The sequence below is a fragment of the Canis lupus genome, chromosome 17, assembly GCF_011100685.1.
Source record: "Canis lupus familiaris isolate Mischka breed German Shepherd chromosome 17, alternate assembly UU_Cfam_GSD_1.0, whole genome shotgun sequence".
Classification (NCBI taxonomy): domain Eukaryota; kingdom Metazoa; phylum Chordata; class Mammalia; order Carnivora; family Canidae; genus Canis; species Canis lupus.
Window position 1 is genome coordinate 27541022 of NC_049238.1, and position 12471 is coordinate 27553492.

Genomic DNA, 12471 nt, shown 5'->3' on the forward strand with positions numbered 1-12471 from the left:
TGTAAAGCAATTCTAAATTTTCTTTTTGTGATTATGGTTGGTTGTCTCATACTGTGATCACCATCTTCTACTTCTACAATGTGCTGGTTACCTACTCTGGTAACTCTTCTACATCATCATGACCATCTACTTTCTTTCTCTATATTCCCCTCTCCACTGTGCTCACCTTGCAGATTTGAATCTATGGCTCATCATTTTTATATCTCTCTTAGAAATCTAAATTCCCCTGTTACTCAATATTTTTAACACTTCCATCTTATAATACACCAAGTATATCAGTTTACTTTGCCTGCATCACTGCAGCAGGTGAGCAGTGCTGAAGAAATGTACTATGAAGGGGAGCAGAATATACTATGCCAAAATATGTCTCTGCCATGAGGATGATTTTAAGCTGAGCATTTTTAAGAAACACCAGACCTAGGAAAACTGAAGACCTGAGGATAAGTTACCCTTTTCTAAGAAAATTTACATTTAGAAGGGAAATGTCCATTTGTTAGAATGTCATTTTCTTGTTCTAGGAAGAAAAGAGTGATTCTAAATCTCTAGAAACTTTTGTCTGTGGAGAAGGTGGCAATTTAAATCTGCATAACAAAAGTGCCTTTGTTTATGTACTTCCCTGGTAAAATCCCATAAGGGTCTTCCCATTGCCCCCAAACATCTTTTGTTTTTAGCTGAAGATGTTGGTTAAGGTGGTGGCTTGGGCCATTTTGAGGAATTGCTCAGTTTTCCTGGATACTTCCCATATGTATAGGAGATATACCTGTTATTAAACTTCTGTATATTTTTCTTTTGTTTATCTGTCTCTTATTACAGGGTTGTCTCAGCCAAGCATCTAGAAAGTCAGAAGGCAAATAATTTTTCCTCTCTCACAACTATCAGGAAAGCCAGCACTATGAATTTAGAATGACTGCACTCTAATGGGAACTCAACATTGCATAGAATTCTTTTTTTTTTTTTTAATTTTATTTATTTGTTCATGAGAGACAGAGAGAGAGAGAGAGGCAGAGACACAGGCAGAGGGAGAAGCAGGCTCCATGCAGGGAGCCCGATGCGGGACTTGATCCGGGAACTCCAGGATCACACCCTGGGCAGAAGGCAGACACTAAACCGCTGAGCCACCCAGGGATCCCCTGCACAGAATTCTTACCATGTTTTCCTACAATGATTATTTTTATTCTATTTGATTCTTCTCAAATTTCTAACCTATTACTTCTACCTCATTCTTGATATGGGATGTTACCCTTTTTGAACCAAATTAAATAGAAGCCTTTAAACAAGGAGTTACCAAAATTCCTGATGCCAAACCACATACATGTTTTCATCTGCTCTGATTCTCTTATCTCCTGCTTGTTTCTCCACATTTCAGGAACCCACACTATTGTGTATCTTCAATCTCTACCTCTCTATTGGATCTTTTCCATTATCATTTATATATGCTCATGGGTCTTCTATCTTTAGTATTACAAAATTTCTTGGAGCTAACTTTTTTTTTTTTTTTTTAATTTACTTATGGAGACAGAGAGAGGCAAAGACACAGGCAGAGACACAGGCAGAGGAAGAAGCAGGCTCCATGTAGGGAGTCTGATGTGGGACTCGATTCTGGGTCTCCAGGATCAGGCCCTGGGCCGAAGGCGGCGCTAAACTGTGGGCCACCGGGGCTCCCTCAGCTAACTTTTTTATCTCTCTTCTGTCACAACCAGAGTAATCAATACTGTATAAACTAAGCTCATTTCTTATGTCTTCAATCTATTCATTCTGATTTCTGACCCACAAAATTCATAGAAATAGAAATGGCTAGAATCAAGTATGTTTTCTATATTGTTAAATCTGGGTATTTTTTCAGGCTCCCACCTAATAGAACTCCTAAAAGAAATAAATATTGAAACCATTCATATTACTGAACACTATTTCTCATTTCCATGATATCAAATTCTCTTGGCTATTTGTTTCTCCTCTAACTATTCCTTTTCATTGTTTTTTACTAGTTTATTGTGTCTATCCCCACCACCCTAATTTTATTCAGGTCTTTGACTGCTCCATGCTTTCTTCCATCTCAGGGCTTTGAATAAACAGTTCTTCCTGGAAAAGCCTCCTCTTCCTTTACCTGGATAGCTTTTATTTATGCTTCAGATCTCAACTGAAGTGTGGAGAGGGGGGAAAAAACTTTTCTTAGACACCTCATGGTTCTTTGTCTGGTCCAGTAATCAAATTATCATTAAAAAAGACCAAAAGACAAGTTGGGCAATTGAGGCTTATATGCCATTTTAAGATAAGGAGGCAGGATAGGGATCTGGGGCTTCAGAGGTCAGATGGGTGATTTACAGGATGATAAGAAGAGCAAATGTTTGGTAATTAGATATTTGTCCTGTCATACAGATTTTTTTTCTAAGTTATCTCATAATAGCTCTCTTTCTGGGCCAGACCTCCTATCTAAATTCTTTTAGATAATTTAAGGGGGGAGTAGATCAAAGTTTTTCTTGAATCTACTGGGTCTTGACAGACTTCAGCTCAAAACAGTCCACATGCTGGGGATGCCTGGGTGGCTCAGTTGGGTAAGCATCTGAGTCTTGGTTTCAGCTCAGGTTATGATCTCATGGGTTGTGGCATCAAGCCCTGTGATGAGCCCTGCTTCAGGCTCTGTCCTCTGCCAAGAGTCTGCTTGAGTTTCTCTCTCTCTCTGCCCCCCCCCCCCCCCACTTGTGCTGTCATGGTCTATTTCTCTCTTTCTCAAAATAAATAAATCCTTAAAAAGGAATAGTCCACATGCCAAAGTCACACATTTAGGGGAAAGTTTTTCTGACCTAATTCAGAAGCATTGATATGAAATTTTCTGTTTTTACCATTATTTGGAAAATGTCTGTTTCTTCTACTAAATTATAAGCTGTAAGAATACAGCAACTATACCTTCTTTTCTGACCATTAGCTTTTGCCCAGCATTAACAGAGCCCTAGCACATAATACAGGATCAATCAAATTTGTCATTGTGTCTTTAATCATCTACATTCCAGCTACAGTGGATTGATTACCCAGAGGAAACTGCCCCACTTTCCAACCCTTTACATTTCTTAAAGTTTTTAAAGATTTTATGCTTTTTATTTCAGTCTTCTCAGTAGATCTGTAATATAGGTATTTCTATCCCAATTTATCACATAAGAAAATTGTAGATCAGAGAGGATATGACTTACAGTCACATACTAGTAACTGGTGAAAGTGAGATTTAAATTAAACCTCTACTTTTCTTTAACCCTCTACTAAAGTGTAATTTACATACTATAAAGCTCATCCACTTAAAGTGCATAATTAGTTTTTAGTGTATTTACAGAACTGTGCATCCATCATTATATTCTAATTTTAGAACATTTTATCAAATGCAAAACCCCCTTAAACTTTGTACCTTTTAATAATTATTCTTCATCTCTTCCTCTGTTCCCTTAATTCCCAGTCACAGACCAACACTAATTCAGTTTCTGTCTCTATGAATTTGTCTATTCTGGACATTTTATATAGGCAATATCATAAAATATGTGATTTTGACACTGGTTTCTTTTACTACTTTGATTACCACCATAGTGTTTTTAGGTTTTTCCATGTTGTGCCACATATCAGCACTTGATTCTTTTTTATGGCTCAATTATATTCCACTGTATAGATGTATTATATTCTGTTTGTCCATTTATCAGTTGATCAGCAATGTAATTGTTTCCACTTTTTAGCTATTATGAATAGTACTGCTATGAACATTTGTGTGCATTTTTTTGTGGACATATATTTTCATTTCTCTTGGCTAAGTAGGAGTGGAACTGCTCAAATATGGTAATTCTATATTTAACATTTTGAGGAACAAACTTTTCCAAAATGGCTATACCATCTTACATCAGCAATAGATAAGGATTCCAATTTCATTACAATAGATGAGGATCCCAATTTCAGCAATAGATGAGGATTCCAATTTCATTACAAGTTTACTGGCACTTATTATCACTTTTTATTTTTAATTTTAGACATTTTTGCAAATGTGAAGTAGTCTCACTTGTGGTCTTCAATTATGTTTCCCAAATAGATAATAATGTCGAGCATATTTTAATGCAGTTATTAACCATTTATATATAATCTTTGGAAAATGTCTATATAAATCCTTTCATCATTTTAAAATTGTGTTATTTATACTTTTACTGTTGAGTTTTAAGAGTTTTTGTAAATTCTCAATGCAAGTTCCTTATCTGATATATGATCTGCATATATTTTCTCCCAGTCTGTGGGTTGTTTTTTTACTTTCTTGATGGTGTCCTTTAAAATACATATTGTTTTTCATTTTGATGAAATACAACATATCAGTCTTCTCCTTGATTACTTCTGCTAAGATATCATTACCTAACCTAATCTAAGGTTACAAAGATTTACTTCTATGGGTTTTTTGATAAGGATTTTCTAGTTTTAGCTCTTCCATTTAACTCTGATATGTTTTGAGTTAATTTCTATGCCTGGGTCAAGGAAGGGATCCAACTTCTTCTTCCTTTTTTGTTTTTATTTTAATTTATTTTATTTTTTATTTTATTTTATTTTTTTACATGTGAATACCCAGTTGTCCCAGTACCCTTTGTTGAAAAGACTGTTCTTTATCCCATTGAATTATTTTGTTCCTTTTCAATTCTATTCCATGAGTCTGTGTCTTTTCTTACATCAGCAATACACTGTGTTGATTCCTGTGCCTTGTAGTGGGTTTTGAAAACAGTAAATGTGAGTGCATTTGCTCTATATTATTTTGCTATTCTGGATCCTTTGCATTTTCTTATAGATTTTAGGATTAGCTGGTCAGTATCTGCAAAAACTGAAAAAAAAAAAAAGCCAGCTGGTGTGTGATATGAATTGTGTTTAATATGCAGAATGTTAACACCTTAACAGGCCAATTTAATATCATTATTACAACACCTGTGATCAGAAGTTAATGATCTTTTCTTTTTTACAAGTTAACTATCTTTTTAAATTTCTTTCAATGATATTTTAAATTTTTCAATGTACAACTTTTGCACTTTTTAAAAACAAATCTATTCCCAAGTATATTGTATCCTTTTTGGATGCCATTGTAAACAGAATTCTTTTCATTGGCAGTGTATAGCAATATATTTTTGTATATTGATCTTGTATCTTGCAACCATACTGAACTTGTTTATTCTAATAACCATTAGTTCTAATTTTTTTGGAAGATATTTTGGAATTTTTTACATACTAGATTGTGTTATTTGCAAATAGATTTCTTCCTTTCCAATCTAGATGCCTCTTGTTTCTTTCTTTCTTGTTTTTTTCTGCAAATCACTCTGGCTAGAATCTCAAGTACAATATAGAATAGAAGTGGCAGAAGCAGATCTTTTATCGAATGAGGTGGTTTTCTTTACTCCTCTTTGGTGAATATTTTTAGCATGAAATATTTTTAGATTTTTTTCAAAAACTTTTTCTGCATCATTGAAATGATAATGTGATTTTTGTTCTTTTAACAATAGTGCATGATATGAGTTGATTTTTGCATGTAAAAACAATTTTTATTGCTCTCAATTTCTTGTTGGACTGTTCCTAACTCTAGTTCTTGCTACTTCATTCACTTCACCAAATTAAATTTTATCCACCTTTCCAGCCATATCTTTAATTTGCCCTCTTTCAAGAATCCCTACCACATAATAGTTTGTATTATTCATATGATTGATGACTTCTATTTCATCTCATTCATTTTTGTATCACTTTTATATCATTTCATATTACATAATTTACATGTGTATGTGCTGAAAATAATTGTTTTTGGAGCCAGAAAACACATCCCACACTTGTATTACACCATAGTTCCAGCAAAATAGTATATGCAGAACATAGCAGAAAAGTTGTTCGATAAATATTTGTTGAATTTCTAGGAGTTTCCAATTTTGTTGAGGCCAGTCTTTTAATAACTATGGCATTGAAAGAATTGATTTAATCACATTATACCCAAAACATGCTAAATTCAAATTAACAAGCCAATTTCCATTTCATTGTCTTGTCATTTACTTGAGCTTTTTGTCTTGATGTAAAGTTATGGCAGATCTTTCAATATGTGGATGAATATTTCTAGAACATTGGAACAGAAAATCCATTTAGAAAAATGTACCCAAGTGGAAAAAGGCATTTTCAGTTTTAGCACAAAAAGTTGTAAGTGTTGAACAATGTTCACATGACATATATTCAATCTTCAGCTTTCAAACGTTAAAGACAGTCTTACAATACTAAATTTAGCAGCTAAAAAAAAAATAAAAAAACAAGCCAAACAAAACCTATCTGTCAAGCTCATATCCTTTTTGTATATGCTCAAAATCTAGTCCTCTTCTAACTTATTTTTTAAGAGTTCCTGCAATCTAAAAATTGCTTACCAGCAGTAAACGTTTCTCATCAATTGCATTCTCTCTTTTAGGCTCAAGTGCAAATTACTTCTACTCATCCAGTGGTGGGGGTTTGTAGTTAAGTCCTGCCTAGAGGTTTTTATGCAGTAGTTAGGGGAAGTGCTGCCCTGGTCCAGCTGTGGCCCCAGTGATTAGCTTTCAGCGCATTAGGCAAGGTGAAGATAAGACATTCAGGGTGCAAGTCTGGTTATGGGTAGAATCATTTTATAAAGAACTACTTTATTCATTTGTAGTCTCTGAGTTCAGATGTTCACAGCCATTTAATTAAGAGACATTTCATGAGAAAGCTATTGGAACATATAGGAATTTGCTAGATGTTGGTATGGTTTGGGGATAGGAGGATGAGAAAAATGGAATTAATCACACTCAGTGCATTCATTTTTCCTTTTTAGGTTTATTAAAAACCAGTTTAAAAATAAATTCAAAACAGATTCAGTATTGTCTTCTTTTTTCTTCAAAAAAAGTCATTTTGATTTTCTCTTGCTCAAGGCATGGATTAGACTGGATGAAGGAAAGTTTTCCACCAATTGACTGTCAGACTCTGGAAAAGTCATTTTACCTCTTGTCTTAAGTTTATTCATTTGTAAAATGAGAGTTTGACTAGATGATCACTAAGGTGATTGTTGCCTCTCAAATTCTATAACCCTACCTGTGCTTTTTATCCCTTCTACAAACACATCAATTTTATTATGAGAGCAATCACATCATCAGGGGTTGGTCAGTACTTATTCAAAGTGTGCTTGTTGGGCAGCCGGGTGGCTCAGCGGTTTAGCACTGCCTTCGGTCCAGATTGTGATCCTGGAGACCCGGGATCAAGTCCCACATCGTGCTCCCTGCATGGAGCCTACTTCTCCCTCTGCCTATGTCTCTGCCTCTCTCGTGCCCGCGCTCTGTGTCTCTCATGAATATATAAATAAAATCTTAAAAAAAAAAAAAACAGCAAAGTGTGCTTGTTGCAGTGTTACTGAATACACTATGTTACACAGAAGCTGCAAAAGTGGATAGGGGTTTAGGAGAAGTTTAATTGTATTCTTCATGGAAAGCACATTTAAAGAAAATTATCTGGATATATAACAATTCAGTTATGTGATCTTCAATATGCAAACGAAGAACGCTTTTCTGCTACTTTAAACAGCATAAATTTGCTCTATTGATAGGCTTTGACTGCTCATGTGTTAAGTGGTGTACTTCCTAAAACATGTTCCAAAGAACACTGTTGTTCCTCAAGATGTTTCTAAATATTTTCTTTGGGGTAGAAGAGAATTCTGTGGCCAAATAACCACTGGAAACTCTTTATACTATCTCAATATTCAAATATTTACAAGTGGATATTAGCTAAGGGTTCTGAGAAGTGCTACAGTTAAGAAAGCAAGCACCTATAAGTCTATGGTAACTTTTTTCCATAGAGCACTTAGAGGTTTTAGTGATGTAGATTCACAAATGCTAATTTTAAGGAATATGTTTATTTTTCACTTCAAGGATTAAAATGTTAAACTACTTCTTAAGCTATTATTGTTTTTGCATTTTTTTCCTTTGACTTTTGTTATATGTCATCTATTTATGGCTCATTTTTTTTTGTGAACATATTTTTCTGGTTATTTTTCCTTTCCTATTTTTCTTTTCAGCTTTTTTTTTTTCCTCTAAGCATCTCACCATGGTCAACATTTTCTTTCTCATTATTCCCATTAAATATTTCTGATAGTTCTTATATTTTAGAAAAGTGTGCTTTCTAGCATCCACATTTAATTTCTGCTTTGATATTTAGTGTTTAGTATGAAGCAATTAGAAGCTTAGGGTTAGCTCAAATAATATGGCACAGGAATTTGTCTTTGGCTTGTCATCTCATGTATACTCCGTGTATATATTTGTGCGGAAGGGTTACTATAAATATTTTTGCATATTTACACATCCACAATATTATGCTTTCAAAAAACGATCTTTCAGTAAATATAAGACCAGTAAATATAAGACTATCTAAAGGAATAAAAAGATCCATGTCTTTTCTTAAATGACCTATGACATACAGTGAAGATCTGAGCTAACCTCTGTAGAAGTGGCATTCTATATCTAGAGGGAGATAATTGAGAGAAAGAACTATACATTTTTTTGATAATAACAATTATTCTAAGTTATTTGTATTAACTGTGTCTCAAGAGCCATGTTTCAGAACAATCATGTCTGTATCATGAATAGTAGTAAAGGGACTTGCTTACAGGAACTCAGTAAAGCCTCAGTCTAAAGCTCCACCTGATTCAAAGGCCATGGCCAACCACAATCTTACCATGATTGAAGGGCTGGGGTTTCTGGTTTAGATAAGATCAGCTGTACATCCATGGTGGGGTTAATTAGTCTAGTTTTTTGGATACATATTGGGAAGCATTAGACTTTTCAGGTAAGAATTATAGTTAGGAATATAAAATTAATGGCAAAAACAATAAATAATTTCTGCTTACTCTTACTTTTTTTCTATAAAATATTTTTGTTTAAGCCTGACATGGATTTGGTGATAATTTTCTTCTACAAATTTTTGATATGTTATGAAGTGGCCAGAGAAAACTCAAGACTGGCAAACTTTTTCTTGGAAGAGGAGAGAAGGGGGAAGGTAGGGGAAGCACAAGTACATGCATGCTTATTGTGAATGGAAGAGCTTGAGGAGAGGATAAAGGAAAAGGGACTAAAATAAGAAGGGATGTATGCTTTGAATTCCATGCAGCCCAAACTCCAAATACTCAGAAGTAAATTTTGGTAAATCTAAACGATTTTTTTATCTGACAGTTCCCTTCAAAATCATATATTGACTACAGCTTGCCTCTCTGTGCTCGGATGCTTTTATTGACTTTTCTATTCAGTGCCTTGTGATGCAGTACCGAAGTGATTGGATCAGTATATTTTCCCTTTGGGATTATTGTTGGAATCTTGGAAATCTTACAGATGCATTTATTACATTTCCAAAATTTTAGTGCTTACTTAACCACCCAGGGGTTCGTTGCTTTATGCAGTGCAGTTTGGGGACCTAAAATAGATAGTTTGAAAGTTATATCATAGTTTCTGTTAATGGAGCTTATAACCCTAGAGAAAAACGTACTATTAAAACAGTTTGGGCAAGCTTTCATGAGTGCTGTAATGAGTTCTGTGGCTATGGTGGTGGTTGTTTTTCTTCTCTCTAAATCATACAATTCTTTATCTTTTCCTTGCTTTCTTTAAGTTAGGTTTGCTAATTCACACTGCTACCACACAAGAAAATTTTTTCTTAGAAAACAAAAAGCATTGTTTTTTTCAATGTATAATTTGTGAGTTGATTCATTTAATAACTTTGACATACAAGAAGTCATGTTTCTAGCTCCATTTAAAGTATACAATCATTATTTTTAGATGAACTTTGAAACAATGTGAGATTTCATTTTTTATGTTAATATGAAAATAAATTCTGCTTTCAGAGGTCACATAACTTTTACTTCTATCCTTATCTCTTTCTGTCCCCTTTCCTCATCTTAGTCTATTCCTGAGTCTGAGACATTCCTTATTCTATGCTTTTTCTATATTCTGAAGAATTCCTTAACAAATCCTTGAACATATAATGATTGCTATCTATTGTAAAGGATCATGTGTATAGGGGAATAAAATACAGTAAAAAAACAGTTAAAATATGAGATTTAATAATTTTGCCTGAATGAAATTCAAACAGACAAAATTATTGTATAATCATTTTTAATGTATTTTTCACTAAACTTTTTATTAAAAAATACTTTATCAAAGTATGATTGACATATAAAAAGTTATCCATATTTGTTATATGCAACTGGAGATAAGTATATATCCATGAAACTATCACCACAATCTATGTGATAAATGTTGCCTCTTGCCCTGCTTAGTATTGAGTATGTATATATGAGAGAAAGAATATTTTACATAAGATTTAACCTCTTAGCAAATTTTTGAGGTATAATTAATATACAATGTTAGTTTCAGGTATGCAAAATATTGACTTGAAAATTCTATACTAAGCGCTTACCACAATAAGTGAAGTCACCATCTGTCACCATACAATGTTATTACAATATTTTGACTATGTTCCTTATACCTTATTTTCATCTCTGTGACTTATTTTTCACAGAAAGTTTGTACCATTTAATTCCCTTTTTTTTTTTTTGCCTTTCCTCCACCACACCCCTCCCTGGTGGCAAACACCTATTTGTTCTCTGTATTTAAGAGTCTGATTTTGTTTTGTTTTTTTAGATTCCACATGTAAGTGAAATTGTATGGTCATTCTTTTTTTTTTTTAATTTTTTTAAAATTTTTATTTATTTATGATCGTCACAGAGAGAGAGAGAGAGAGAGAGAGAGAGAGAGGCAGAGACATAGGCAGAGGGAAAGCAGGCTCCATGCACCGGGAGCCTGACGTGGGATTCGATTCCGGGTCTCCAGGATCGTGCCCTGGGCCAAAAGCGGGCGCCAAACCGCTGCGCCACCCAGGGATCCCTGGTCATTCTTTTTTTTTTTTTTTTTTTTTATGATAGTCACAGAGAGAGAGAGAGAGAGAGAGAGGCAGAGACATAGGCAGAGGGAGAAGCAGGCTCCGTGCACCGGGAACCCAACGTGGGATTCGATCCTGGGTCTCCAGGATTGCACCCTGGGCCAAAGGCAGGCGCTAAACCGCTGCGCCACCCGGGGATCCCCCTTGGTCATTCTTTTATATGGCTGAGTTATCCATTGTGCATATATACCACATCTTCTTTATCTACTCATCTGTCAGTGAACACCTGGGTTGCTTTCATATTGTAGATATTGTAAATGATGCTGCAATAAACATAAGTATGCATATATCTTTTTTGAGTTAGTGTTTTCCCTGTTGTTGGGTAAATACATATTAGTGGAATTACTGGATCATATGGTATTTCTGTTTTTAATTTTTTGAGGAATCTCTAAACTGTTTTCAATAGTGACTGCACCTATTTACATTCCCACCAACAGTGCATGAGGGTTTCTTTTTCTTCACGTGGTCACCAACACTTCTTTCTTGTTCTTTTGATTTTAGCCATTCTAAAATAGTACAGGTGTTAGATGATATCTCATTGTGGTGTTGAATTACATTTCCCTGATGATTAGTGTTGTTGAGCATCTTTTCACATGTCTGTTGTCCATTTGCATGTATTCTTTGAAAAATGTCTATTCAGGTTCTCTGCCCATTTTAAAATCAGATTGCTTTTGACATTGAGTTATATAAATTCAATGTATATTTTGGATATTAGCCCCTTATCAGATGGATCACTTTGTGATTCATATCTTCTCCCATTCAGTAGATTGTCCTTTTGTTTTGTTGATGGTTTCCATTGCTGTGCAAAAGCTTTTTCCTTTGTTGTAGTCCCAATAGTTTAATTTTCCTTTAGTTTCCCTTGCCAGAGGAGGCATATCTAGAAAAATGTTCCTACAGCTAATGTCCAAGAGATTTTTGTATATGTTTCCTTCTAGAAAGTTTATGGCTTTAAGTCACACATTTAGGTCTTTCATCCATTTTGAGTTTGTTTTTGTGCATGGTGTAAGAAAGTAATCCAGTTTCATTCTTTTGCATATAGCTCCTGCATGTAGCTCTTTCATTCTTTTGCATGTAGCTTTATTATTTTCTTCCAGCTACTAGCTTTGGGTTTTGTTTATTCTTCTTCTAGCTCCTTTAGATATAAGGTTAAGTTGTTTATTTGAGATTATTCTTGTTTCTTGAGGTAGGCCTGTATAGCTATAAAATTCCCTCCTAGAACTGTTCGTGCTCTGTTTCTGAGACTTTGGACCATTGTGTTTTTATTTCTTTCCATATATTTTTAATTTCCTCTGATTTCTTGGTTATCCCATTCACTGTTTAGTAGTATGCTATTTAGCCTCCATATATTTGTGTTTTTTCCAGTGTTTTCTTATAATTGATTTTTAGTTTCAAACTTTTGTGGAGAGAAAAGATGCTTGATATAATTTCAAATCTTCTTAAATTTATTGAGAATTGCTTGTAGTCTAACATGATCTATTCCAGAGATTCTTCCAAATGCACTTGAAAAGAATGTGT

The 12471-nt window shown here is 34.3% G+C and overlaps 2 long non-coding RNA genes across 3 annotated transcripts in view; one reads left to right on the top strand and one right to left on the bottom strand.

The window, feature by feature from the left end:
• Window positions 1-12471, top strand: part of LOC102152201 — a 219831-nt gene that overhangs the window by 167102 nt on the left and 40258 nt on the right. The window lies entirely within an intron of this gene.
• The window catches only part of LOC119869716, a 37040-nt gene that overhangs the window by 2269 nt on the left and 22300 nt on the right, over window positions 1-12471 (bottom strand). The gene's annotated exons all lie outside the window — the stretch shown is intronic.